We start from the raw sequence: 26,389 nt of genomic DNA, 5'->3' as shown, positions 1-26,389 counted from the left end.
TCCAGCACACCCCCACACATCCTTCCCCCACCCTCCCTCCCTCCCTTCCTCCCTTTCACTCCCTTCCACCCCACTTCCTCACTCCACTGTCCCCCACCCCTTCAGCGAAACTCTATCGTCCAGCCAGATCAGAGGGACGACCCCCCTGGGAAGGATCGCTTGGAGGGGAGAAGTCTCGTGTCTTGCAGTCTGAGCTAATTGGCCCGCTTTGTTTAGGGGGTGGTGGGGTTGGGGGGCGGGGTGGGGGGGGGCAGGCTGCAGGGCCATCACTGCCCTGAACCCTACTGTCCCCCCCACCCACCACCCACCCCCCACCCCCCACCCCTCCTCCATCTCCGTCACCATCCACAACCTGACAAAAGATTGGAAACGAGAGGAAAGGGTGTTGTACAGACAGAGAGAGCAAGAGAGAGAGACAGATATAATATAGGAAAGGGAGTGGGAAGGAGGGGAGGTAGAGAGAGACAGAGACGAAGATGGAGACAGAGACACAGAGAGAGACAGAGACAGACAGACAGATGGGGGTGGGGGGGGGGGGAGGGATAAAGAGACAGAGACTGGGGCAGAAAGAGACAGAGACAGAGAGGGAGAGAGAAATCGAATGACTGGAGGACATCGCTACTAGAGAAACAAAGGAATCGTTAGCCAAAGAAGAAGAAGAGAAAAAATGTTTCCGAGGTTCCATCTGGGCTTGTTACGGACAGTCATTTATCAGCTGACTCTTCTTCGTTGGAGCGTGAGAAACGGGAGGGGATGGGAGGTTGGTAGGGGGTGGGGTGGGGGGGGTGGAGGAGGGAGAGAAATGGGTGGGTTGGGCTCTGTAAATGGTTCAGAACTGTTTCAGTACATGGAAGTGTTGGTTTCTGCTTGCTTCGGAAATTCCTAGGACTGTAAGGCGCTTCTGTTGTTATTGTTGTTGTTGATGATGCTTCTTCTTCGTTCTTTTAGCTTTTTTCTTCTTCTTCTTTTTTTTTTTTTTTTTTTTTTTTTAATTAATGTTTGGTTCTGTTTTTTTTTGTTTTTTTTCTTCTTTTTTTTTCTGAGGAGTGGTAGAGGGAGGGGAATTGGTGGGGTTGCTTGTTTGGTTTTTGTTTTGCTTTTGTTTTGAGCAAACATTTCCCCGCACTTACAAACTTTGCTGGGTTTTAACTGTTATGGCAATTACGTGTCACAAGCTGCTTGGCAGGAATTGAATTCACACACACACACACACACACACACACATGCACTGCACTGCACTATATTACTCTACCCTATCCTACCCAACCATACACTACACTACACTACACTACACTACACTACACTGCTGTTCTCCTTTCGATGTTCTTTCAATGGAATTCAGGTCTAAAACTATACCATATGCAGGAAGGAAAGAAAAATGAGTGAAAGAGAGATGAACATGGATTCGGAAATTCAAATGTTAGAAAGGAAATCTGACGAAACAGACGTAGAATCAAAAAAATTAGATGAGTGTGTGGAAACACTGGTGTAAATTCGAAATAAAAGAAGAAAAGAAAAAAAAGAAAGTATACTTCTAAGCTCACGAGCTAGATGGGTATCACAAGGAGAACAAATAGCAAATAACAAAGTATTTTTGTAACAGTAAAAAAGCATTTTGTCAACAACAACAACAAAAAAGAGAGAAAACTGAATTCAAACGAAGGAAGAGAATGATTTGATCAGGGTGACATTATGAATAAAGTTAAACTGTTTTTGTTTTTGTTTTTTGTTTTTTTCGTTTACATAGATACAAAAGGTAGGAAAATGTGTAAGGTATTGTACATGAGATCCCCAAATTATTACTCGACGAAGCAACCAAATCGAAAGGTAGCATTACATTAGAAGGAGCAACCTATGCTCTTGATAATATGAGCAACAGCAACAGACCTTGCACTGATGGTTTTTCAGCATCTATAATATATGATTGGTTCTGCATGCATAGCTAACCATTCAAAAATCTGTTCCTCCCTCCCTTTTTTGCACAGATCAAACTGGCTTTATGTCAAACATATACATGGGAGATGATATCTGTCTCGTATATATGATGGTGTTTATCGTAATACGTTACCTGATCTGCTTCTTTGTATTGACTTTGAGAAGGCTTTTGATGCTTTGAATTGGAATTTTACGTCGAAAGTCTTGAAAACATACAGATTTGGTCCATCTATTTGTCATTGTGTTCAAACTTTTTACAGTAACCTAAAATCGAATGTAGTTACAAATGCATTAACTTCTTCATGGCTTTCAGTGGAGAAGGGATGCTGTCAAGGGAATCCAGTATAACCTTATTCGTTTTTGCTTCATATAGAAATTATCAGTGATAAGAGAAAATGGCAATATTAAAGGGATTGGTAAAGATGTTCATAAAATTTCACAACTTGCTGGCGACACACATATGACACCAGAAGGTGATGCAGTAACTTTCCAGAAAACAATGATACAATAAACACTTACTGGATAAAAATTGGTGCGTGTTAGAACACAGAAAAAAAACTTGTTTGGCTAGGAAGTAAAAAATCATCACCAGGAAAATGCTTGCCTGACTTAAAAATGAAATGGAATCCACACGAAATTAAAATTCTTGGAGTTCGGCTGACAGCTGACTTGAACGATAATGCAGACCTTAATTATTATAAATTTTCAGAAATTGTCACGCTATGTAAAGTTAGGATTAGGAGACAGGTTACAATGATAGGAAAATAGCAGTACTTAAAACTTTGAACAAATGCAAAACAAATTTAGGGTTGGGGGAGAGGGGGGAGGGTGCTTTGGTGAAATGAGGGGGCGGGAGGAGATGGGGTCGCGAAACAGCCTGGGGGAAAAGTTCCGAAACTTCCCCAGGGGGGCATTTCAGGATCCCGGACAGTCCCCTGGGGGACACTTCAGAAAACTGAATCCTCCCCCAGGGGACCAACGAAAGGCGGGGACGATTTGGGACGTTACACCGGCAATAACACTATATCACCCCACGCGCATTTGCAAAAGACCCATCCCAACCGCAACTCTACGATTACAAATGAAAACAAAAAGGAAAAAGAAAAAAATGCTACCAAATGTGGGTGCAGTACCATTGAACACCCCCTCGCTCCCCCCCCCCCCCCCCTCCCCCCACTCACACACACAGAGGGAAAAAAAAGACTAATGGCTCAGTCATTCGGTGGACGTCGGGGAATCACACTGAGTGAGGGGCCCTAGCCCGCCCCTTTCCTGTAGGGGAGACAGTCACTGGGCCAGAGCGGTGTACGCCCCTCCGCTGACAGCCCCCATGAATATTCCGACACCGGAGACTTAACGGGGAATTTACCCTCAGCACGGAAGGAGAGGAGATCACAAAAATACAACAAAAAAAACGGGGGTCACTGTGAGAAGAGGACATTAATTTTCTCTGTCTCCTTGTGTGTCTTTTCCCCCCTTTCTACGTGCCTTTGTCTGTGTCTGTGTACGTGTCTCTGTCTCTTTTTTGCCTCTCTCTTTCCATGCCATTGTGCCTCTATCTCCTTTTCTCTTCCTCCTATAGCGCCTTACAAAAGACGAGGACAATATAAATATGTTTGTGAATAAACCGAAAATTTAATAAAAAGTAATAATCACACCAGCGCGCATTTTACTAATCACACCAGCGCGCATCAATTATTCTCGGAAATAGAATATTCAAATTTTTGTTTTGCTTTGTCTTTACTTATCTCCCCTTCCTTCCTTCTTTCCGCTCCCTGTCACTGTTTCTCCGCCTCCTTTCTCTCTTTCTCTCTCTCTCTCTCTCTCTCCCTCCCTCCCCCTTTCTCTGTCTTTTCTCTGTGTCTTTCACTGTCACTGTTTCTCCGTCTCCTCTCTCTCTCTCTCTCTCTCTCTCTCTCTCTCCCTCCCTCCCTCCCCCTTTCTCTGTCTTTTCTCTGTATCTTTCACTGTCACTGTTTCTCCGTCTCCTTTCTCTCTTTCTCTCTCTCTCTCTCTCTCCCTCCCTCCCCCTTTCTCTGTCTTTTCTCTGTGTCTTTCACTGTCACTGTTTCTCCGTCTCCTCTCTCTCTCTCTCTCTCTCTCTCTCTCTCCCTCCCTCCCCCTTTCTCTGTCTTTTCTCTGTGTCTTTCACTGTCACTGTTTCATTTTTGTCAAGAGAGCACTGAGGTTACTGAATACTGGTACAAATTAGGATGCAATCATCTGTTTGATTTGTACCATTTTCTTGTTTACATTGATTTTTGTTGAAAATTTACTCTCCGCAAAATGGATATTTTGTTATACCCCATTCAGACAGGGCTATGGCTTAATCTGAATGAAATATTCGAATTTGCATTCTCTCTCTCTCTCTCTCTCTCTCTCTCTCTCTCTCTCTCTCTCTCTCTCTCTCTCTCTCTCTCTCTCTCTCTCTCTCTCTCTCTCTCTCTCTCTCTCTCTCTCTCTGTCTCTGTCTCTTTATTGCCAGTGTGACAGTGTGAGAGTAATTATTATCAATATCCGTTCGGACTGGCACTGTCAATGACAGGGCTGCTGCTGCTGCTGCTGCTGCACTCTTGCCTTGCGTGGTACAATACATCCCCCGCCCCCTACCCCCACCCTCCACCCCCCCTCCCCCGCCCCCCTGCCTCCATCTCTCCCCTATCCCCTCCCCCCCTCCCGCCAATGAAATTATACCAGTGTCAACGACGCCCGCGAGTTCTATCAATCTGTCCTGGCGTCGGACCCATACATTGAGTGGCGCTCTCCCAAGACCCCAAAACCAGACACACCCGAAGAGGGGGGAGTGGGGGTGGGGGGGGGGGGGGGGGCACTCGACTCCTTGGTTCCAGAACAACACAGATGGGACAGTCGCACGCTCGATTCACAGGGAATGGGACCAGAGGGCAGTGTAGTAAGTCGGTCGGGGTGGGGTGGTGGTAAGGGTGGGTGGGTGAGCGGGTAGAATTAGGTACAGCCGTTGATTAGAAATCTCTGAAACTAAATGGGACCCATGGTGTTATATTATATATATGTTTGTTTGTAGCTATCCATATAGAACTGCAATTTCGACTGGATACGACATGTTGGTCGGTTGTTTTTGTTTTTTGTTTTGTTTTGTTGTTTGTTGTTGTTTTTCGTGTTGTTGTTGTTGTTTTTCTGTCGTGAGTTGAAGTCAGCTAATGTGTTTTCATTTGTGGTGTTGGGCCTGTGTAAATTTGTTTGTAGATTCCATATCTGTGAGATTACAAATTGTTGCATATATGGTGTCTGTGTGTGTGTGTGTGTGTGTGTGTGTGTGTGTGTGTTTTGTTTGTTTGTTTGTTTGTTTACATATTAATGTAATAATAATTATCATTGTTATTACTGTTTGTGTGTGGGGGGGGGTTCTCTCAAGGCCCTAACCTAGCGCGTTTGGTTACGTTCTTGATCAGGCATCCGCTTGGCAGATGTGGAGCAGCGCATATGTCCGAACGCAGTGACGCATCCTTGAGCAACTGAACTGAAGTGAACTGTTCAAGCTAAGTAATTCGGTTTTGTTGTTTTAAAAAATCAGCTCACTTCAATACAACTTTATTAATCCCTTTTTTTTTTTCTCTCAAGGCCTGACTAAGCGCGTTGGGCTACGCTGCTGGTCAGGCATCTGCTTGGCAGATGTGGTGTAGCGTATATGGATTTGTCCGAACGCAGTGACGCCTCCTTGAGCTACTGAAACTGAAACTGAAACTAATCCTATTGGATTTATATATATATATATATATATATATATATATATATATATATATATATATATATATATATATACATTCAAAGGCTTTGTCACTCACACGACATAACTGCCAGCCCAGAGTCCACACACACACACACACACACACACACACACACACACACACACACACACACACACACACACACACACACACACACACACACACACACACACACATGAACTTGATTTCACAAGTCAAAACGTAAGACATTTTCATCAAGCTGAACAGAAACATTGAAAATAATAAAACCCAGCAGTTTGATTTATTATACACTATTAGAGACATGTTTTAAATAATCATAAAAAACTACTTTAGAATAAGAAACACTTCTATGATTTATATTCATCATTTTAATTTATTAAATGACTGGTTCTGTACTAAAAGCAAAGTATCATTGCATGCAATTGAAAGAGATTTTTTTTTCTCAAGGCCTGACTAAGCGCGTTGGGTTACGCTGCTGGTCAGGCATCTGCTTGGCAGATGTGGTGTAGCGTATATGGATTTGTCCGAACGCAGTGACGCCTCCTTGAGCTACTGAAACTGAAACTGAAACTGCTGTACACCAACACGTGCATCAAGAAACATTAAACAATTCTTTCTTCTTCTTTCTTCCTGGCATTCACAGCTACACCATCAGTTCAGATCCGGCGATTAATAACGTTTCCTCAAGCTCTTCGTTGTTGCCGCAAAGTTTGGTTGAGAGTGGATTGACGATAAGAACCCCCCCCCCACCCCCCACCCCCACCCCCCACCCCCCTTTTCTAACAGCCTCACAAACTCTTATGATGTCAGGTACAAGACTTAATTTAACTCTCTCCATACGAACGGCGAAAGGGACGACGTTAACAGCGTTTCACCCCAATTACCATCATCAAAATATTGCAAGCGGAAGGCTCTTATACTGAAGAGGTGAATGTTGACAGAGAATACCACAATTCTGACGACGGAAGCAAAAGGTTGGGTCATTCAGACACCCTCTGGACATTCGAGGGGTCTGTGTAGAGGAGAAGAGAGGACTGCCCGTACTGAGTGAGTTAAAACAATGTCAATTGGTGAACAGGGATGAAAACAAATTTGTGTGGCCCAACGTGTTATCTGTCTTGTGCGATCGGGGTAGTGTGAGAGACAAACACATGTGCGCTACAAGACACCACATTACAGATACCCGCAAGATTAGAGCATCGAGCTGCATTATCCACTGAAAGATTAACACGTAAGTTGATATGGATACTTATATGATTATGGATACTTATATAGCGCCTATCTTCGGTCGGAGACCAAGCTCTAAGCGCTTTAGAAACACGGGATCATTTACTCAACAGGCTGCCTACCTGGGTAGAGCCGACTGACGGCTGCCATTGGGCGCTCATCATTCGTTTCCTGTGTCGTTCAATCATATTTCAGGCACGCACACATACACACTCAGACAAACATGTAACATTTTACGCGTATGACCGTTTTTTGTTTATTTACCCCCACCATGTAGGCAGCCATTCTCCGTTTTCGGGGGGTTGCATGCTGAGTATGTTCTTGTTTCCAAACCCACCGAACGCTGACATGGATTACAGGATCTTTAACGTGCGTATTTGATCTTCTGCGTGCGTATGCACACGAAGGGGGTTCAGGCACTCGCAGGTCTGCACATATGTTGACCTTGGAGATCGGAAAAATCTCCACCCTTTGCCCACCAGGCGCCGTCACCGAGATCCGAACCCGGGACCCTCAGATTGAAAGTCCAACGCTTAAACCATTCGGCTATTGCGGCTGTGATTTTATTAGACATGTTGGTTAATGAGTCTGCTTTTCTCCGCGCATTTCACATGGGTTTGCCTGTTGTAAACAGAGTTGACGACATGTTGCCAGTACTCCAGAGTTTCGTCTGGATCATTATGATAATAGTGATTTCAGTGAACGGTTATTAGCCAGCGTCTTAATCAAGGAAATCGCTGGGAAAACTATCTTCATTGCAAGGAAAGGCCAGGACAGAACTTCATTTCAAGGTGACCCTGAGAGATGGAGTTTCACCACCACCACCACCACCAACAACAACAAAAAGAAATCCTTAGGGAATATATATATATATATATAGAGAGAGAGAGAGAGAGAGAGAGAGAGAGAGAGAGATCTGCCTGGAAAACTTCCACCAGGAAAGCTGTCAGGAAATTTGAAAAGGAAAGGACACAGACAGCCAGGGAAAAACACGAGCGGAGAAAGGAGGCAGCATCTCAAGTTCACCCCTCCAGCGACCAGCCAACCTTCACGTGCGCCAGCTGTTCCCGACAATGCAAGTCCAAGATTGGCCTGTACAGCCACCAGAAGGCTTGCCTCACCCGGACTAGACCTTCTTCCCAGTGATCTTCGGATACGAAGAAACTGCCATCATCATCATCATAGATATATATATATATATATATATATATATATATATATATATATATATATATATATACACACACACACACACACATACATATACATATACATATACATACATACCCACTGTCCCCAGGTGGTTTGTGGTCCATGGCTCTGACACCATCCGAGGGGTTCTTGAAATGTCAGGCACCTCGCTGTGACACCTGCAGTCATGGCCACTTCACTGACCATATCATTTCTCCTTGGGATGGAAGGCGCTGGCAGATCAACCAACACCTCTCCTGCACCACGCCAAACATGGTCTATCTATTGACCTGTAGACTTCACCCGGAGGCACAATATGTGGGATGCTCCTACCATCTTAAGAGGGGATGGGCAAACCACATAAGCGACTGCAGACTGAGGGAAGACATCAAGTGTTCGGTCGCTGCCCATGTTTCTTCCACCCCTCACCCTACTGACGACAGCCTCAGCTTTTTACAGGTGACAGCGTTGGAGCAGGAGCAGGTCACCAAAGTGGAGGAGCTGAAAAGAAAACTGTTCTGGATGTGTAACCTTGGGACGGTTTTTGTTGGACTGAACACGAGAAGCGACATCCATGGCTTTTCGTTGTGAACCCTGAATTCGTGGAGTTACCAGTCCGGTTTGTCGTGATGTTTGTTATACACCATCACGAAGATACACAGATAGAGAGAGACAGAGACACAGAGAGAGAGAGAGAGAGAGAGAGAGAGAGAGAGATGTATATAGACAATTTAAGGAATATTTAGAAAATGACATATTTACGTAGCAGAAGACGTCATGTAAGGTCACAAAAATGACGTTTAAAATAACATTACGTCACCTATTATGAGCGAAGTCTGTGACGAAGCTGCTGGGTAGCAGCGAAAATTCAGTTGGGTTTTTGTTTTCGTTTTTGTTTGTTTAACAAAATAGGTGTTGGTTCTCAACTTTGTTTTATTCATTTTAAATAGATGGATGGATAGACAGATAGATAGATAGATAGATATATGTATTATGAGTCCGTGTTTGTAAATCATTTAGAGCTTTGTCTGTGACCGAGGGGAGGCGCTACATAATTATCCATATCATCATTATCATAATAATGCCTGACGATTCATCATTAGCAGTCAACGAAAGTGGAAAGAGCGAGAGACAGACAGACAGACAGACAGAGACGTGGAGACAGAGACGCACAGACATGGTGAGGAAGACAGCCAGAAATAAAGACAGAAATCCAGACATGACACAGCCGCGGCGACAGACAAAACACGTAGCAGGGGAAGGAATTCATCATTGACGCTGCTGTTCGTGTGTGAAGAATTGTCGCCCTTTAAATCGAAAACGATTGAAACCGGTCGCATGTATTTGTCAGCAGACTTGTCCACCTCATGGGCGATAAACTAATATCAGAATACAGTAAAATATTTCAAATCACATCCCATTAACGAACACACACACACACACACACACACACACACACACACACACACACACACACACACACACACACACACACATTTTGATCTGGCTGAAGCACTGCCAAATTTATTTCGCAACTCGACCCATCCATAAAAATCGGTCTATGCAAAGCAGGGTTTGGGTATGCCAGGGGGTTGTCAAACTTGCAAACTTTCAACCGAAAAGCAAGACAGTGTGTGGAGAACAAAATCACAGCAATGAAAAGAGATGGGATGGGAAGTGAAAAGGTTACGAAAAATCTTTATTCAGAAACCCATTGACCCATTCAAAACGGATCTGAACAAGTGCATTACAATAATTTGTTATGATGAATATAGACTTTGGAAAAAATACTGTACAGTACAGATCCTACATTCAAAAACAGATATATTAGTAGAGCTGAAGGGACTCAAATAAGTACATTACAAATATGTAATCATGTACACACACACACACACACACACACACACACACACACACACACACAAATGTTTAGTTACATTTTCTAAAACAGTATATCGCCCTCTCCTTTTTAAGACTTTATATAAATACAATGATCAATACCAATAAAAGGATCGTCCTAAATGTACATGGATGATTGTGATACTTGCTTGGACTCGTTTGTTTTGTTTGTTTTTTTCTCAAAGAACGGCGTACGCGGGACACAGAAATATAAATTGTAATTCATCTTCGACAGCGGATTTACGTAACGGACATAATAACTGCAATGGAGAACGTCTAGTGTATCTGAATTTTTGCTTACATACTGTACTGATGACACTTCAAGGACTGCTTCCTTCTTGGAGACAACCAAACAAAGCTTTATGAAGTGGAAGCGAAATGTTGAAAACGAACAAAGCAACACCTGGACGGACAGGGGCTCTTGAAGACAAGTCAAAAGACATCATCATCATCATTGTCGGAAATTTTCTGCACGGACAATGAAGCATGTCAGAAGTGTGAATACAAGCTCAGATAAATGGTAAGCTAGAACTGACTGGACTATGCCAGTTTGATCAGGAGCATAGCGTACCTCATCAGAAAACACTATATGCATATCCTAAGGGCAAGTTTGTTTTTTTGTTTGTTTGTTTTGTGTGTGTGTGTGTGTGTGTGTGTGTTATTGTTTTGATTTTCTCTCTCTCTCTCTCTCTCTCTCTCTCTCTCTCTCTCTCTCTCTCTCTCTCTCTTCTTATTTTCTCTTCTTTTTTTCTTTCTTTTTTTTTGGGGGGGAGGGTTTATTTGTTTTTTGTTGTTGTTTTGTTTGTTTGTTTGTTTGGGTGTTGTTGTTTTTTTGCTGTTGTTGTTTTTTGTTGTTGTGTGTGTGTGTGTGTGTGTGTGTGTGTGTGTGTGTGTTTGTTTGTTTTTTGTTGGTTTTTTGTTGTTGTTGTTGTTGTTGTTGTTGTTTTTACAGAGAGAAGTAGAAAGGTATGTGCGAATTATGTTCTGTTTTGATATAGAGGTCAAACAATCTATGTTAATTATTAAAAAAAAATTAAACAAAAAAACACACATATACGTATGGTTAAAATACGAAACGTAAACGGCATAACAGTTAACATAGATATACAGACATAGTACAAATTTATCTACAAAACGTGTCTGATTCCTCATTCCAGATTGAGAGAGTAAGATAGAGATCGAGAGACGGGGAGGGAGAGACAACTATTATGACTTATCGAGGGAAGGGGAATCTTTGATATTTAGAATTAGAACTGCTTCTTGATTATTACGATTAAATAGAGACAGAGAGAGCGAGACACGTAGTAAGGGAAAGAACTCATCAAAGACGCGATCGTTCCTGAATGAACAGTTGTCTACCTTACAACGAAACAATTCACGAGGCCTGTGTCCAGGCATCAGTGCCCGCATCAGAGGGAGAAACAAATATCGATGGACATCAACAAAAGATATAATCAACCCTGCTTTGAAGGGAGAAATGAATATCAAAGGACATCAACAAAGTATCTAATCAATGCTGCATTGAAGAGAGAAATGAATATCAAAGGACATCAACAAAGGATCTAATCAATGCTGCATTGAAGGGAGAAATGAATATCAAAGGACATCAACAAAGGATCTAATCAATGCTGCATTGAAGGGAGAAATGAATATCAAAGGACATCAACAAAGTATCTAATCAATGCTGCATTGAAGGGAGAAATGAATATCAAAGGACATCAACAAAAGATCTAATCCATGGCACACTCAAAATCCTCATAAACATCAGTAAAATCATGATCATCATCCAGTTCGTCGCTGTGCTTTTTCTTCTGATTTTTCACTGCTGTGTTTCTAACCCGATTTTTCACCGCTGTGTTTCTGTTTCTCACCCGATTTTTCACCGCTGCCTTTCTGTTTCTCACCCGATTTTTCACCGCTGTGTTTCTGTTTCTCACCCGATTTTTCACCGCTGCCTTTCTGTTTCTCACCCGATTTTTCACCGCTGCGTTTCTGTTTCTCACCCGATTTTTCACCGCTGCCTTTCTGTTTCTCACCCGATTTTTCACCACTGTGTTTCTGTTTCTCACCCGATTTTTCACCGCTGTGGTGTTTCTCACCTTTCTCACCCAATATGTCACCGAGTCATTCAACCCGTTTTCCACCCTTTTTTTTCTACTTTTTTTTTTTTTTACGGCGCTGTTTTTCACCCGGTCTTCCTTTGATCTTTGGTAGGTACCCGAACAGTGTCCGAAAGGTCAGCCGCAGCTTGTTGCTGGACGACACCGAGGACGTGGCCCCTTTCAGGTAACACACGTGGAGGAAGTCCCTTGGACTCAGGAAGCATCGGTACTGGCCCACCAAGGAAGCAATATCCCCGGTTATCACATAGGTATAGGAGCGGTCAAGTTTTATTTATATTGTCTGATGGCTTATTTGTTTCTACGGGAAGTCCGTTTGTAAGCTTTCATGGTGTGAGTGGTGTTAGAAGGCGTCCGTTTTTGTTGGTTTTTGTCTGGGTTTGTGTGTGTGTATGTGTGTGTGTGTGTGTGTGTGTGTGTGTGTGTGTGTGTGTGTGTGTGTGTGTGTGTGTGTGTGTGTGTGTGTGTGTGTGTGTGTGTTTCTTTTTTGTTTCTTTTTTCGTTTATTTTTTAAGTGTGTGTGTGTGTGTGTGTGTGTGTGTGTGTGTGTGTGTGTGTGTGTGTGTGTGTGTGTGTGTACGTGTGGACACTAAATGTAAACACAAACAAGTGATAAAAGCTATAAATTGTGAGCACATGCGGGGTCTTCCACAAGAACTAGTTATGGATTGCGAACGGTGTGTGTGTGTGTGTGTGTGTGTGTGTGTGTGTACAAAGATGCTGATAATCCGAGGCACATGAACACTGGGTCAACAGAAAAAAAAACAAGTTTTCGGGTAATCCAACGCAAAAAGCGCCGAGATGAAAGAAAGACTAATTCTAGTGAGACAAATACATGGAAACCTGAAGACAGACAAAGAAAAAAAGTGTCAGGACATCAACGAACATAATCAAATGCTGCCGAAAAATGTGTAACTAACTGTGGCCAGAACACTGAAATCAACAATGAAGAAACAAACAAGTAAATGAATGGGCCAACAACTATATATATATATAAAGTCGTTTGAGAAGACGTGTTGTTCGACCTGAGCCAATCAGACAGTCGTTCTTTCCATCACTGGTCCCCAAAACCATGCAAAGATGTAAAAATAATAATAACAGTATATGTAATATTTATAAAAAATAAAAAATAAATAAATAAAACTGGCGGATTCTGTTGGTTCGTGTACATATGGGTTGTTTCACATCATTTTTATGACTACCCTATTAACTAGGAGGGTTGAATACACGGTACCTGTCATTGCAAAACACACGAAACGTTTCGTTCAAATACATCCCAGAAGTGACTATCAAAATAGGAATTTTCCTACATGTTCAATTTTACTTTACGCTTTGGTTCAGGATCAAAAGCGAGCTGAAATTCATTTCGTGCTTCCTAACTTCAACACTGACACGGCTGTGTTGACAGTGGCCGAAATACCCTCAAGCACTTCAACCCATTCCCACGTGAAAATGTGTTGCGAGTGTGAAATCAGTTTTAGCTGTTCTCCAAAAGATGTGCACACTAAAATTAGTCTTATGCGGAAAATTTATTTCTGGTTTCTTCTTCACTCTTGCCAGTATCAAGGCGGACATATTTTTAAGTTCTGATGTTTATCCAGAATGGTTTTTATTACGGACAATTATCAAGTGTTTGCAAAGGACGCACACACGTAGTTTGGACACACGAAATGGCTATCTAATGGGGAAAATGAACCAACATCATGGACACAAAATTTCGTAGCTAATAGGTAGTTAAACAAGCTTATAGCTGAATTATCCCCCAAAGAACTGTTCTGTTCATGTCTGAAAAGGAAAAAGAGTTTGTGTCATGTATCATGTATCATATTATGGACGTAATAAACAAACATTGACATGGAGCAGGTAATGGAATTGTTTTGATTTTGTAAACGTAAAGCTATTTCAGTTTCTTCATTTATGTATCTGAAAACGTTCATAAAATCATGTTCGTCTTCATCAACATTACAGAACGGGCAGAATGTATATATATATGTACCGATATTTAGCAAAGACAGTTCGAAACGTATTAGCTATATCTGAAATATTTTTATTTTTGTTTTGGTTGCAACAGTGACTTGAAACAGCGATATGTTAAATAATATATCAACATCAAAACGTTTACTTCACCAGTTTTGTTTATTACAGTTTGAAAAAAAACTTGAAAAGTTATCGGACTTGCTTTGCTATGGCTGAGTTGAGTGCTATTTTGTTATGTATATGTTGTATGTCAAATTTTACCGTTTGTATGTATCACAGACTTCCACCACACTTATTTTCTCTACGAGATAATAAAGGTATTCTGATTCTGATTCTGAAATATATGTTTAAAGTTGAACAAATCAGTTCAACCAAACATATGAAATTACATAAGTATATAAGCAATCCTTAATAGTGTTGGCCCAGCTGTGGTTTTCAGTCAGCTTTTCTACGTTTCTAAGACATACTCCAATACATTTCATAAGCTTGTTTTGGCAATCTGCTAAGATTGAACTTCTGCAATTTGAACCAACGTATAATGGACACCTGTCCTGTTCACCATTATGCCATGGAATTTTCAGATTTGGGACTTCACACAGACAAATCACAGGCTTCAACAAACTGAAAATAGGTTAAACCCCAGATCTCAGTCCTATACAACAACACACGCCTTACGTTAGTATCAAATGATTTTAAGAAAATCGACAGGTCTATGTTTCCAAGGCTCAATATTATTATTTCAATGTTTTCTACCATCTTGCCTTTCGCTCCATTATTCTTCCAATGCAACAAGTTTGTGATTTCGGTAAGGCTCAAATATTAATTTTGTTAACAACATTTATCTCTTTTCCTACATAAAACATTGTTCCCGCCTTTCCAATATGCCATCCTTTTCTAAAAAAAATAAAAAAAATAAAATAAAAAAAATTTTTAATCACATCCTTTTTGTTTTATTCAAAAATACTGTCAAACCATGAAATTTTGACCGCCGTGGGGTACAGCTGAAGAAGACAGACAGACAAATTATGAAGACAGCCACCATGACCTGCAGATACAGACACAAACAGAGAAACAGAATGACACAGACACTAACAACGAGACTTACGGTGACAACAGATTAAGAAACACACACACACACACACACACACACACACACACACACACACACACACACACACACACACACACACAGACAGAGAGAGGGAGAGAGAGAAGAGAGAGAGAGTTCTGGGAAATATCAATATATGAAATATGTACAGTACTTTTACCAGGCTAAGGAATTTTTATGCATTATCGAACAGGGCACAGCGGAACGCTTTTGCAAATGTGTCAAATACATATGTGGAGAGCATAGTTCTAACAAACACGTACAATCTGTATATCAGGGTATAAAATCGTTTTACCAAACGTTTGGCAAAGTTCACTTGAAATGCATTTTGAACAATTTGGTATCTGCTATTGATGGAGGTGTGTTGTTTGTTGTGCTGTCCAATTGCACATTAGTTTTAATTTTGATTGTTTGGTGTTATGCATTTGCGCCACATAAGTACAATGTATCATTATTATCATTATGTTAGCTTTTCCTACAATTTTACTTATCGTCCTTTTTTCCCAACGTTCTTTATCTGTCTATCTATCTAACATACACACACACACACACACACACACACACACACACACACACGCGCGCGCGCGCGCGCACGCACGCACGTACGCACACACGCACGCACGCACGCACACACACACACACACACACACACACACACACAGTCAGTTTAACGACTTCTCTTTTACGAAGTCCTTTAAGTAATTTCCTGTAACTGTATTTAGAGTTGTTTTGTTGTTGTTGTTGTTTTTTCTTCCAAATTTCACCCACATTTTTACCCTCATTTGCCCAGTTTCTCCCAACCCTCCATTCATCCACATCTCCCACCCCTTCTAACCGATAATACTCAGATGTATTCATAAATACTTTAACAAAATGTCTTCAATCACCGATATGTGTGACGGGACATTAAACAAAATTCCTCCTCCACACACACACACACACACACACACACACACACACACACACACACACACACACACACACACACACACACACACACATACAGACTTCCCGTGCACAGACACTCTGACTTTCTGTACGTATTTATCGAGGTTTGTTCGCACTATAATGCCTACGGTGGAGGAGAAAAGTCTGGACACGTTCATAATCCTAATGCCTGCGCTCCCCACGTGCCTGATTTGTGAAGGCAAGTTCCCATCAAAGACGGTACCAGTTAAGTATCCCATAAACCCAGTATTCTGCAAAAGGGAAAAGTACGTCAGTGAGGCTGTCTGCTCTTTGAAGGCACACAGCTTCATGCCAATACTAGGCTGCTGCTGAACGCTCAACAGGAGCAAAAAGAAGCAGAAAACTGTGTAACGTGTTTGTGAAAACATTCTAAATTGAAAGATCCATTCTTCTTCTGCGTTCGTGGGCTGCAACTCCCACGTTCACTCGTATGTACACGAAGTGGGCTTTTACGTGTATAACCGTTTTTATCCCGCTATATAGGCAGCCATACTCCGCTTTCGGGGGTGTGCATGCTGGGTATGTTCTTGTTTCCATAACCCACCGAACGCTGACATGGATTACAGGATCTTTAACGTGCGTATTTGATCTTCTGCTTGCGTATACACACGAAGGGGGTACAGGCACAAGCAGGTCTGCACATATGTTGACCTGGGAAATCGTAAAAATCTCCACCCTTTGTCCACCAGGCGCCGTCACCGAGATCCGAACCCGGGATTGAAAGTCCAACGCTTTAATCACTCGGCTATTGCGCCCGTCGAAAGATTAATTCAAAACGCAGAGCTATCCATTATTACCACTTTCATCATCATCGTCATCAGTACGTTTTTTTCTCTTTCATCAGCCGCCGTGGCGAAGCGGTTAGCGTCGCGGACTGACGGCTGGGAGGATGCGGGTTCGAATCCCAGCGGAGGTGGGTTTTTTGTGCTATGGGCAGACTGGGACCACACAGTCGAGTATCCTCCACTTCACGGATGCGTTTTTGGGTGTGTTGTTCTAATTTCAGTTTTTTGTGGTGTGTGTGTGTGTGTGTGTGTGTGTGTGTGTGTGTGTCTGTGAGTGTGTTTGTTTGTTTGTTTTTTTAGCAGATATGACGCATTCTCAAGAGTGAAAACTGACCACAGGTGGTTATTTACATCATTTCACTTACCCAACGTTCCCAACGTGTGTCTGAAACGGTTTCTTTGGCACTTATGTCGAAGTCCCATGGGATCAAAAGGTTCTGCCCTTGACAGACTTTGATCTGTCCCTCAACCGGTGGGTATTCCTTGAATCGAAAGACGTCACCTCCTGGAATTGAAAGTCCTGATTGTGGCAAAGCGCTTTGCTGTCGGCGTCACTAAAGCCCATGCTAATGCTAAGGGCCATGAATATAATCAGGACTAAAAACACCTTGGTTAATTAACCGTTCACTCGCCCCGACACTCACCCTCCCCACATCAAAAAAAAAAAAAAAGATCGAGAAAAAAGTGTGAAGCCCGTGTCAAACGTGAAAAAAAAAATCGCGAAACAGCCACGATTGCGGTTATAAAAGACTTTCCTCTGACATTGACAATTCTGTCAAAATATCAATGGAAGGTTAATACAAAACAAAACAAGAAAGACAACAACAAAATAGCACTGGTAATTAGCATTAATGGTTGCCTGAAACAGGCTACATCTACATATAAAGACAGGAATTTGGCACAAAAATATGTGCGTAGGAAGGAAGGTAGGAAGGTAGGCATATTTGTTTGTATGTACAGTTGAATGCGTTCACGCTTTTGTGTGTCAATATGAACATGTATACATGAAAGTACGTATATGTGTGTTGTATATTTGTATGCGTGTTTCAAAATGTGTTTATGACATGCATCTACGTATATCTATCACCAAAGACTAATGTAATCCAGCTTAGCATTTGTGTTTCCTTATTGTAAGTGAACACTTTTTTTTCAGTGTGAAAGGCATTGTAATTAAGATTGAAATAAGAACCTTCTTTATCTCGTCCTGGACACCCAACAATTAACAGCTGGAAGCGCGCCCATTTCTGAGACCCAAAAAGAGTATACACATGTAGAGAGAAAGAGCGAGAGAGAGAGAGATGTGAAATTTTCTGCGCAAGAAACAACAATAAAATCAACAGATGATTGGCTGCTGTGGCAGAAAGTGAGAACCATGACCGAGCCTTCATCAATGTCACACTGCTGCATGCACTCAACTCAAGCTCACACGGCTGGTAGACTCGCACATGACACTCGCAATCTGGCTTCACTCCAACCCAGGGATAAACAAGAGGGCCAGATAAATACACCCACTTCTTAAACAAACATGTCCACATTTCCCTATGGGGATAAATCTTCTTCGTTCGGGAGCTGCAACTCCCATTCCCTCGTTTGTACACGAATGGGCTTTTATGTGTATGACCGTTTTTACCCCGCCATGTAGGCAGCCATACTCCGTTTTCAGGGGTATAAATCATATCAACAATCATTCATGAGACACAATCACAAATGTTCCATTCTCCCTTACACTTTTAAGTTAGGCTTTAAGATGTTTATAAATCTTCACAAGTAGAATTCCAATTACATCCTTGCGCGATTGTGTTGTCCACCCGACATCCAAGAAATACTCGTGAGGCGACTGGTCAACAGAATAATGATAATAACAGGTACTGATGATCCACTTGTTCAACATCAGCTTTCCTGAAGCTCGACAGTCCTAACTTGGAGAACTTACTCTGAGGACAATTCGGGCAGCAGAGTTGTTGTTTTTTTTTTGTTTTTGTTTTGTTTTGTTTTGTTTTTTGTTTGTTTGTTTTGTTTTGTTTTTGTTTTTTTGTATGCGCTGAAGGGACTCGATGGATGAAGCAGGCAAACCAGACAATAGAGAGTTGAAGTAGTTGAGGCGCGAGAGAAAGAGAGAAACGACAAGTCTAGATGTTGCGTCGGTGGACAGATATTTCTGAACAGAACTGATGCGCCGTAATTGACAACAGCAGGATTGACATGTCTGACTGATAAATTTTTGCATGGACAGTGTGTTGTCAAGGACAACGCCGAGATTCCTGACTGAGCTGGAAAGAGGGATGGATGTACTGCCAAGTTTGATTGTGTCAGTTGTGATGGAAGAGAGTTTTTGTTTTGTCCCTAGCATGACTGCTTCAGTTTTGTCCGCGTTCAATTGTAACTTATTTAGAGTCATCCAGTTCTGAATGTGCTGTCGGATGTTTCTTGTAAGGGCGTGAGAGCCAGGGCAAATTTTCAGGGGTATCATTTTTCTGAAGTTGAGTGTCATCACCACAAGAATGATGACTGACATTCTCCCTCAGAACATCAAGTGTCCCATGACATTTGATTAAGACCTCAAGGTCTGTCTATCCACCTCCTGTCACCTGCACCAGAAGTGGTTCTTGGGTGTTTAGCTTCTTGTTTTAAGTTACAGGAAGCTCCTTTTTTTTTTCCTTTCAATGGTGTTTTTTTTTTCAGTGAACACACATAATCCTCTCAGAATACCTCAAATGGAGATATTTTTTATCCAGAAACGCACAGGTAAGTAACTGCACATTCCAAACAAACGCTATGATGCTACTATTCATCCATGGACAAACTCACCATAAAACTAGATCCCACACCACACCAAACGTCAGATCGAATGGGGTGCTGGACAGTGTGTTGATGGTGGAATTGTTGTGGCACAACGGCCTGGTTTGAATCAAGGAACACGAAAAGCTGCCTGGCCGAATGTCGTCCAGATACAGCAGATACGTGTACGATTTGGAGGCCTCGTCAAAATCTGTCATTGGATAAATACTGCCAGAAGGCGTCTGTCGAAAGAAAGGAAAAGAAACGAGATTACACACACACACACACACACACACACACACACACACACACACACACACACACACACACACACACACACACACACACACACACACACACACACGTGACAGTATTACCTTCAGGTGGGGGAAGCGTAGGGGAAAAGGGCGTGCCACGTATTTGCCACATCTCATCCGGATCCCAAACTCTCCTGCGGAGGGTGGGCCGGGGACGGCTTCCAGGACGAGCTGGTCACCCCGTATTCTTGGGGGGGACTGAAACCGGAAAACAAAGAGAACAAATCAGCGGATAGAGCATTTTCAAGTGGAAGATTGTTTTTGATTTGGGGTTAAAACTGTTTTTGATTTGGGTTTAAAATCCTATCACGTCCAGTGTTTGTGGATGTACACGTAGAATGTGCCACAGTCTTTTACCGACATGGGAGCAATGTATGCATATCCACTGTGTCTAGGGATCGGCATTGGAAGTTGGAACCAAATCCTTTCCTTCTGCCGTTTTAACCTTCTCCAACCGAAGTCAGGTATGCCCGATTCACCCCTAGGCGAGGAAATATCGGTGTGAAGTGTCTTTCCCAAGTACAAATGCACCATGTTGAATCGGACCAGCACAACACAACTGCATCGTGAGGGATCAGCTAGAGTTCCGCCTGGCCCGCTGGAAGACAACACGGCAAGTAGCAGGCACACAGCAGCAAGCAGGCAGCCAGATCTGAAAGCGGGTTAAATGGACTGATGGCATTCCACAACATAGAAAACAAACTATCACAAATTATGGGCCACCAAAAATAAACAAACAAACAACAACCACACACACACACACACACACACACACACACACACACACACACACACACACACACACACACACACACACACACACACACACACACACACACACCTCACAAAGAAACATTATCCCATTCCTCAATGGACACATTTGACTTATAAAAAGAAAGAGCAAAAAGACGATTTTCTCACTTTGCCAGCGGCACGATTCAATCTACTGAGAGAACAGCAGTATGATGAAGGAAAGAAAAAAAAAGACGCACTTAATTGTCTGGTACAATTACTATCATACTGTAATTCCCATGAAAGCTGAATTACAGTGAGAACGTTATCGCTCCAAACCATCACAATTCGCTGCACATTCACTTCCTTTATGGCAAAATCCTCATCCTCATCATAATCACAGTGAAAGGAAAGAAGCAACAACTTCTACAATATTGACGGAAACGTTCACCCATATACAATTAGTCCTTTCTATTGCCTAGTTCTAAGCACATAGCGATTGTAAATGTTGGATTCTGTCAACTTCCTTTTGTCAACCCCGGTCGTTTTCAGTATCGTTTTTCTGCCCTTTTTATGAGGGGTGGGGGGGGGGGGGGGGGCGGGGGGGGGGGGGGGGATGAGGGTTCTGCTATTTTTCCAATTGCACAGAGAGACAAAAACACACACATACACTGATAAGTTAGAGAGAGAGAGAGATTCAAATGGTTTAATGACTTAAGCAACATGCTCATATCACCAAGTGGAAAACACGCTCCCCCCCTCCCCCACCCCTTCGAACGTTCCCTCCCTCCTACACTTTTACGCTTTTCACGACATTCTGCTGCTTTTCATAAGGAATACAAAACAATATCTAACGGTATGTATACGCACAATCTTCGTGGACTGCTGATGAGGTTCATATTTAAGTAACCCAAGGCCATCGACCCGATTTCGTAGTCACAGACAGACAGAGAGAGAGAGAGAGAGAGAGAGAGAGAGAGAGAGAGAGAGAGAGAATATTCAAATACCATTTGTCAATTTATCTATCTACACAATCGATTAACATACATTTCCATCAACGAATCAATGAAACAGTGGCAACATAAATCGAGAGAGAGAGGGTGAGGAGAGAAGCAGAGAGAAGGGGAAATCACCGATAACAGAAACGTCGACGTCTCTCGAAATCCTACTGCCATTCTTCAAGCCCACTTCAATACGGAATATGCCGTTGTGTATCGCTCCTCCGTTGGGAACCCATTGAATGCCGCCAAAACCTTCCTGTGTTTGAAAGGAATTCAAGTTCCTTACCACTGCCAGACGCTTTCTGGGTCCCTCCTTTGTCTGCAAATCGCCACCATCATCATCTTCGTCGTCATCACCTTCATTGTCATCATCACTTATTATATCATAACGTCGTCATGAATATCACCATCATCAACTATCATCGCCAACATCATCAGGAACACAATTACCATCATCGAGAGGAACCCACCGAACAAGGTCAAACCAACTGTTACTCATTCACTATCAATATGTCAGTAAATACCAAGCAACAAGTCAGACAATTAAAGGGCATTGCTTCCTAGCGGCTTTCATTATTTTCACTTTAATATTTTCCCAAGTGAATATCAACGGATTTGTGTCAAATCTGGAAAGAGAGAAACACCAGAAGACAAAATATATAGAAACGAATGTTCATATAAAAACATTTTCAAAATCATGTCCGAACACCCCTTCACATTGTTTGACAAGTTAACGCTTGTGAGGTGTGTGTGTGTGTGTGTGTGTGTGTGTGTGTGTGTGTGTTGATTGAATAGGAATGACAGGAACTTCCTTTCTGTCGTTTTGCTTCACTTTTGATTAACAATATAAGCTCTATTTTGAATGGCAATTTCATGGTTACATTTAGTATACACAATATTCTTCAAAGCGTTCGTGGTAGGTTTTGCCTGCTCACTACATAACAGACACAGCAAACTGGTAAAGTATACACATTTTACAGCTTCACTCCTCTCTCTCTCTCTCTCTCTCTCTCTCTCTCTCTCTCTCTCTCTCTCTCTCTCTCTCTCTCTCCATTATCAAAATAAGTTTCAAAAATGTTTTGATATAATCTTATGGCATAAATTAAGCAAATAATGTTCATGTATTTCTATTTCATTTACACTTGTAGCAGTAATTTCAGTGCCTGATTTGTGATTGTGAATGGTTGTCGAAGAAATGTTATTTTCAGCAACCCCCTCTCCCAAGTATCGTCAGAAATCGATCCCTATGGCATATATGCAATGAAAATTTTGTATTTGTAGTCTCGTTCGTGTCCGCATCTGTGTTCGTGTTCACATTCTTTCTTGTCCCCCCCACCCCACCCACCCCACACACATACATTCTCTCCCTCTCTCTCCACCCCCCCCCCCCCCTCCACCCCCACCCCCCACCCCCATTTCTAGCTAGGTCTCTGTGTCTCCTGCTGTGTCTGTATGTTTGTCTGTGTCTGTCTTTATATGTCTCTCTCTCTCTCTCTCTCTCTCTCTCTCTCTCTCTCTCTCTCTCTCTCTCTCTCTCTCATTCCTTCCTTCCAGTGTATGACCATGAACCTGGATATGTTTCTGCACAAAATTATTATGTTTGAAATCTTCAGCAAACCGAATGACGTACCCTCAAAGACCATAGGATGTATTTGACTTTGCTTGCCGAGATGAAAGTAAAGCTCCATGGGATCAGAATGGTGTCGCCTCCACAAAACCGCAAGTGGAGTGATGGCCTAGAGGCAACGCGTCCGGCTAGGAAGCGAGAGAATCTGAGCGCGCTGGTTCGAATCACGGCTCAGCCGCCGATATCTTCTCCCCCTCCACTAGACCTTGAGTGGTGGTCTGGACGCTAGTCATTCGGATGAGACGATAAACCGAGGTCCCGTGTGCAGCATGCACTTAGCGCACGTAAAAGAACCCACAGCAACAAAAGGGTTGTTCCTGGCAAAATTCTGTAGAAAAATTCACTTCGATAGGAAAAACCAATAAAACTGCACGCAGGAAAAAATACAAAAAAAATGGGTGGTGCTGTAGTATAGCGACGCGCTCTCCCTGGGGAGAGCAGCCCGAATTTCACACAGAGAAATCTTGTGTGATAAAAAGAAATACAAATACAAAATACAAATACAAATAAACTTTTTTTCACCGGTGGATTGTCCGTAAATCGGAAATATTCATCTGGAAGGAAAAGAAAACAAAAGACCTAACCAGATGAACAGCAATGTGATTGTGAGTTTTCACGTACCCTGTATTCTACTTGCACATAGTTTATTCAATCATCGCGAACAGCAGAATATATGATGATGCTGTTCTGTTCCGTTCTGTTCACTTGTTTCTGTCTCTCTACCCAGGGTGGCTTCCTGCCAAGGTCTAAGGTGTTGACAGGTTCATGGTGAGGCTGTCGTTGGAGGGACGTGGTGGCCGTCTCTACTCTTGTGGGGGCCACTCACTCAGTCTGGCTCCACGGCACAGTTAATACTGTTGTCATGGGAAGACTGTTAGTGATGTCATGCGTGCGTTGAATCAGTACAACAGCGAAGTGCCTCAGGGGTAATGCAGGGTAACCACTGGTGTGCGGCCTCCTGGCGACCTAACATCAACAGTTCCTTGTCGACTGCTGGCTCTGAGACAGCGGCAGACGAAACGGTTGTGGCTGTTGATGAGGGACTCGAAATGACCGACGTGGAGGTAATGCCACTAAAATAGTGTGGATGATGTGCTAGCCGAAACAAAACAAAACAAAAAAATCAAAATAATAATAAAGAAAGAAAAGAAAAGACAAAAAGAAAAACATTACCTTTCAGCTTCCTCCATCCCCCCCCCCCCACCCCCCCCCCCCCCACACACACACACACCACACCCTCACCACCACTACTATTTCGTAGGATGACGATGAAATCACCATCAAGCCCCCTCCAGAACGAAAGGACTATATACCCTCCTTCCCTTTCCGACAAACTCCCCTTCTATTAACTTCCACTTAAAAAGTTCCCACCTCCACCCCTACCCCTAACGCTACCCCTACCGCCACCCTTTCCATACTAATAAAACAAGTCCGCGGTTTCCCCTTTAGACAGCAACGTACGTGGGTCGTTTGTCTCTCTGTTCAGATGCAACGGGTTGCTGTGACAAATATTTATTGGACATGCAGGGTCCTTGCTGCGGACACTGTCCATCTGGCAGCAGTAGTTCCCCTCCTCCAAGGTGCGGCCGTCCAGCGAGACCCGTTGGCACCATTGAAGCTATGGTACGTGAGACGTTTCCCAGAGGGGCTCTGCCGAAAGAAACGGGAAAATATACGGTACAACACAGTCTGTATGTGCGTGCGTGCATACATGCGTGCGCACGCGCGCGTGTGTGTGCGTATGTGTGTATGTCTGTGTGTGTCTGTGTGTCTGTGTCTGCGTGCGTGCTTGTGTGCGTATGTGCGTGCGTGTGTGGGACATGTGTATGTATGTATTGCTTCAACTGCAACATGAATGTACCTGTACGAAAGGTTCGCTTCCATTCCACGGACGGACGAAAAATCTGCCACAGGAGATTTTGACAGTGGCACCATCTGGATCCACTGCTGTCAGTAGCAGGGTGTTGTTCGCCACACGAGGGGGCACTGAAACAGTGAGAAGGAAATCTGAAGACAATTGGTGAACACGTTTCGGGACCCAATTTTAGTTAGACAGGGCTGCGAAGAGAAAGCTAATCATTGATAAACTGGCTCGCAGACAAAGGAAGAGGATGGACGGGGGAGGGGGTAACGATGAGGTGGAGGGGCGGGTGGGTAGGCAATTCAAGTGTGAAGCAAACAATAATAGAACTTCTTGAAAAAACGTGGAGACAAGACTGTCGCTTTATGTGCTACACTCAGTAGAAATCCAGAGATGACAGTTGTTTTTTTGTTGTTGGTGTTGTTTTTCCACGTGTTTTTCCAAACGTACTTGGACGATCCCACAGAATTCTGTCTTGTGGCCGGTTCTGGTGGTTCTTTATGCAAAACCTCTTCCAGATTTGTTCAGCTCAAATTCTGTTAAATCTCAATCGTTCACAAATGATGCTTAATTCTAAATGTTCATTCCTGAAATCCGTATTCAAGCATCAATATCCCCATTAGAGATCTGTGTTTCAAATATAATGTCTTGGAGACTAGAACAAAGTCAAAGTACTGAATGAAAGACAGATATTCTTCTCGAATATTCAAATACAACTTTCTTCTTTGAAACCAAAACATTTGTCTAAGTTGGTGGTTCTATTTTTTCTTTATATTCATAGATCTGAAATCTTGCCGCCTGACTTTATATATGAGCGTGAAATAGCATCATGATAATAATCAGTCTCTCTACTGTGAACTCTGATGTGAGACTGTGAACTCCGATGTGTCAGCATATCAGAGTTCTGTCCCTTGCGGTCCGTCTATGAGAGGTCTTTTGTTGGAACCCCGACAGTACCTTTTTTTCTTTTCTTTTTTCAGACACCCCGGATCAGCATGTGCGCCGTCTTCACTTCATCACTTGCATAATCAGAAGTTCAAATGCATTAAAGAATTCACAATCCATGTTCTCAGGACTATCAGTGATGACAATCATGATTTCAAGTAGGGATAC

Source organism: Babylonia areolata, chromosome 8 (assembly GCF_041734735.1).
Source record: "Babylonia areolata isolate BAREFJ2019XMU chromosome 8, ASM4173473v1, whole genome shotgun sequence".
Taxonomy (NCBI): domain Eukaryota; kingdom Metazoa; phylum Mollusca; class Gastropoda; order Neogastropoda; family Buccinidae; genus Babylonia; species Babylonia areolata.
The sequence above is the reverse complement of the archived record's forward strand: the minus strand, read 5'-3'. Positions refer to the sequence as shown.